The sequence below is a fragment of the Cyprinodon variegatus genome, unplaced genomic scaffold (genome assembly GCF_000732505.1).
Source record: "Cyprinodon variegatus isolate N-32 unplaced genomic scaffold, C_variegatus-1.0 Scaffold273, whole genome shotgun sequence".
In the NCBI taxonomy this organism is placed as follows: Eukaryota; Metazoa; Chordata; class Actinopteri; order Cyprinodontiformes; family Cyprinodontidae; genus Cyprinodon; species Cyprinodon variegatus.
Window position 1 is genome coordinate 1113438 of NW_015150726.1, and position 4903 is coordinate 1118340.

The window sequence follows — 4903 nt, forward strand, 5'->3', positions numbered from 1 at the left end:
TCCATAAAAAAAGCTGTTTGTTAGAAAAGGTAATGCTAATCACTACACAAAGACCCGTCTCAAATCATCCAAAAAATATTCTGATGAAAATACTGTGTGTAAACAACAGTCAAATATGGTGTTGGTGGCATGATGGTCTGCAGCTTCTTTGCTGCTACAGAATGATGTGCTATAAAATACGGTACAAAACAACCAAATTCACTCTCTGCATTTAGCAATGTGGGGTGTCCTCAGAGAGCAGGTCATGGGGATCAAACCAAGTACTTCAAGCAACCAATAGGTTGCAGCAAACTCAGAGCTGAACACTGACTTTGGTGTTAAGTCCTGCAACTGGAATGCTTCCAGTGCACTTTTGTAGTAGCATTTACCCCAGATGGGACTTGAACCCACAATCCCTGGCTTAGGAGGCCAGTGCCTTATCCTTTAGGCCACTGGGGCACACATCAGCATCTATTTCCTCATTGGACTCATCTGAAGTCTTTTCATAAGTACGTTTTAAAATTATCTTTATTTTTTCACAATCCTTATGTCTACTGTTAACTACTATCTTTGTAATGATATTTCACAAACTAAACACATACCTTCCTTTTCTGTATTTCCAAAATATCATAAGACTAAAAGCAGTTCCCCATTAAATCTTTTTAAGAAAAATCTTAGATCTCATCGAAATATAACATTGTTGTTCATAATTCAAAAAGTCCCACAGGCCTTAAAAAATGTCCAACATGTTATAGTAGGGACTTTTTGTGAGCTTAAGTGGTAATCAGGAAAGATGGAGGAAAGACAGAAAGAAGAGATATTCTCTGTACAATGAGAAGTGTAATAATAAGGTGCTATAGGTTCGCTTTTTAAGGATACATTTCATTGGTTGGTGTCTTTAGGGATTGGAACACTATATACAGATATAAAAACAAGGCAAATTAGTATTTACTGTATGATGATTTCAGCAGCTATAGCGTAGATCTTCAACCACATGCCCAACTGTTTGTCAAGGCTGTTGAAGTTTGCTTGTGTGCAGCCATCCCACCTCCTGCTTTTGACTGCAATACACAAAGCTCTTCTTAAATTCCAGACTGATTTTTAAAAGCATTGATCTGCTTCCAGGAGCTTTTACCTTTTAAGGCCCGATTCCTCCTAGAGATGCGGCAACAGCAGATGCTGCTCCTCTGACTTGTTAAGTCTTCTCAGCCTTTTTTCCTCTGCTCTATGGTCCGTCTGCCAAAACAAACCGCTCCATTCAAGCTGAAAGTGACAGTAAAATGCTGACAGGTGATTTTCAAAATATATAATGAGAATGAAATAAATATTTTGTGATCTAATACATGATGCAGATATTAATTATGCACTTTAATAATTAAACGTGCCATTAGATTATCAAAAATACTTAATAATATGCAGAGTGAAATACTGACGCTAAAAAAATTATTGATTTATGAGTGCATTTACTCATGTAGCTTTATATGCATTAATACATATGGACTAACATATTTGTATGACTTTTTAGGGAGTTTCCAGTCTGTTGCGTTGTGATTATTGGGTCGCAGACTGAAATGTTTGGGAAAATCTAAAGTAAAGAACTCTCTGACTTTTTTAAGCTATTCAAAATCAACTAATATTTAACAAACAGCATTGACTGTTAATGAGGGAAAAGGCAAGTATAATTAGACCAAGCATTACTTTAAATATATCTACTTCAATGTCCATATTATAGAAAATGAAATTATTATTTTTGATGATTCAGTTTGCATCAAGATTGTGTTGCCTAAAAGAGAAACTAGACATTGTTATGAAGTGCCAGTCAGTGGGTTCAGTCATCACACTATCTCTTTGTAAGACGATACACCGAGCTCTGAGGTTATTTTAGGGTTCACAGTCACATCTAAGGAGCTAAAGGACCTTTTTTTTTTTCCTTGGTATGTCAGAACTGAAGAATCTTTTCAAGATCAAAGCATGGAGATCAAACACAGTGCAACCGTAGACAGAACGCAGATTGTATGGATCTCAATCAATGTCTGAGCCCAAAATGAGCAGAATTGCCAAGCGGAGTGGCTGAGTTATGTATACAAGCTGTCACCCTAGGTACTGCCGTCCACCTTTAGGGCTGTGATACAGGAAAACAGGTTGGTTATACTCTAGACCCTTTGTTCCCGGAGGACAATCAAACACAATTTGTAAGGGGTGACAGCAATCAGGCAACGGTGAGAAAAGACAAAACAGTAAATAACTTTAAAAAACAAAACAACTTCATCCCAAACTCCATACATAAAGCTTTATATGGACTTTTTCTGTTTAGCTTTTTCCAAAACATTAAAACTTAAGGCATGCTTAGTTGTTGAGTGAAAAATGCAGACCAAGAGAACCAGACATTTATATCTAAGAGACCCCTGAGATTTTACTGTTGGACATTTTCAGAGAAAGCAGATCACTGTCTGTCATTTAATATAGAGTGTAAAGTAAAACTGGTCATTGTGAAAAAGACAAAAGCAAACTGATCATAACCAGGCATTTTCATTTTGCATTTATTTCTTTGTATCCTTGTTAAAATGAAGGATATTGGTACGTGTATATTAAAAAGCAAAATGTTTTGATTAATACATTTTTGATTTACAGATGAACAGTCAAATAAGTCAGAAACAAGACTTACCGTACTTGAAATTTGATAAATTAAAAGCCACAAAGTATAATACATTTTCTGAAGTTTAATGAGACAGAATAAAACAAAGGAGCACTTTATGATGAAGTTAGAGGAAAATAAAGTGCGGGTTTTAAATGTTTTAATAAGAGGTTAAATCCAACAAAAGTTGCATGCATTTGTATTCATCCTCTACTCTAATATCCCTAAAGGAAATCAGCGCATCTCTAAAGCTATCTGCTGAAATGGAAATATTTAGACAAGCTTCAAACTACAAATAGGAGGCTTTCCATCCAACTTAAATGCTCAGGAGGATATGGATGCATTAAAACTGGCAGTTCTCGTTCAAATTTATAAGGTGGAGCTGGGTGAGGAAAGTGTTTCATAATAAATTAACTTTATTGATCAAACATTGGAGACATTTACCTCTGCATTTTAACCCATCCTCTTGGGGAGCAGTTGGCTCCCATGCTGTGGTGCCAGAGGAGCAGTGTGGGGTTCAGGGTCTCCCCAGGGACCCAGAGTACAAGCAGTGGGATCAAACTGGGTACTTGCAACCTTCTCAGAGCACAAGTGGACTGCTCTAACCACTAGACATAGTCCAAGAACATAAAGAAACAACAAAGGAAATTGAAAGCATAATAATTTAATCTTTAAAAGTTTTAGCTGCAACTTTTTCATCTAAATAATTAGGTTTTCAAAAATTATATATGTACAGAAGGTGTAGAGGGGTAAAAAAAAGTATTGATTTTACTGGAATAAATATTAAATAAATTACTGTGTTTTTAGATTGTGGCAGATCCAAAATATATTAATATTTACTTCTAGTAAGAATGCAATGTCGACATAAAAGGGCTGGGAAAAGCAGGCTGACCTCATGTGAGGCAGAGCTCAGGTGGAAGGAGTTAAAGCTGTTGCTATTATTTTGTTTATAGTAAGAAAGCCAATAAGGCCAAACAGCCTCTTTAGACTTTGGAAGTGCAGGTTGCATAACCCCTGATCTGACAGATGAGAACTGTGGTTATGTCTCAATGTAGTTGAAGCCAAAAGTGATACACACAGATTTTCTAAACCTTGTTAATGAAAAACTGTAAAGGTAAGAAATGAAACTGGTTGGTTTATTTGCTAGTGTTTATTATTAGGAGAAATTGATTTAATATTATGTCTTTAAGACAGACCATACCAGCAGCCAGCGCAAATTCTACAGGGACTGGACCTTGTTAGCCCCTGTCTAGAACTGGCCACATGGCAACTATGGAGGAGCTGCAAAAATCCATCACTCAGATGGGAAAATCTGCCGATAAAAGAAATTATTAGTTAAGAATGAATTTGAGCATCCATAATTGGGAAAAAGTGGACAATGTTACCTTAGAGATTGCTTCACTCTAACTTCCCAGTTCCAAGGGTCATGGAGAACAGGGGTAGAACCACATTTAAGATGTTCTAATGGAGCTTATTGGTAAATAGTAATGGATGGCTGTTGAGGTTGAGAAAAGTCTCTTCTTTTACCTCAGTTTCATCCTTACCAGAGGCCCTTTTAACGTGAAAGGGAAGTGGTAAAAATATTATCCTGCAGCTACATTCCTCCTGTTACCCTGACTGATCTGTCGAAAAGACTTCTTTGATGCTAAGAACTGCCAAACCAGCTTCCTACATTTAAACATTGAAGAAAGCACTCAAAACAAATGGCTGCCAATCAAACGTAATGTAGTCTGGCCTAAAGCAGGGAGCGCGTAGCATACTTGCTCAGCACTGATGGAAATAAAGTAAGTCTGATGTCTGAAAAGCCCTGACTGAGCTATTAAACAGCAGGGAGTAGAGTCAAATCTAAGTGGTCCATGTTTATACAAATATGCATGTAAAAAATGCAAAATTTGGGCTGTTAAGCAGGCGATTCAGTGAACAACGCACCTTCACTGCCCTAATAAGTCCCACTAGGTTACTAAACCAAAACCTGTTCCTGTAATATTCAGTTACTGTACAGTAAAAGCATTAGGGGTTCTTTTCTCTAGCTGGCTTGCCAAAGTGTGTTGGACACAGAAAAATTACACCGGAAAAAAGCTAAACATAAAAAATGATAAATAATCAAGTAAAATATTTAAAGAACATGCATGCATTACTTTTAGACTACAAGTTAAAGTTTTTAGCTCTTAATAATAAGAAATGTGTATGTATTGTTAAGACCATTACAAGGAGTAAGATAAGTCGATTTGATCATGAACAAGCATTTGTTTTTCATTTATTGTATATATATATATATATATATATATA

General features: G+C 36.3%; 1 non-coding gene across 1 annotated transcript; it reads right to left on the bottom strand.

The window, feature by feature from the left end:
• Window positions 1–365: 365 nt before the first annotated feature.
• Window positions 366–438, bottom strand: trnar-ccu. Its single transcript has one exon. It is a non-coding gene; the product is annotated as a tRNA-Arg (tRNA).
• Between the last annotated feature and the right edge of the window lie 4465 nt (window positions 439–4903).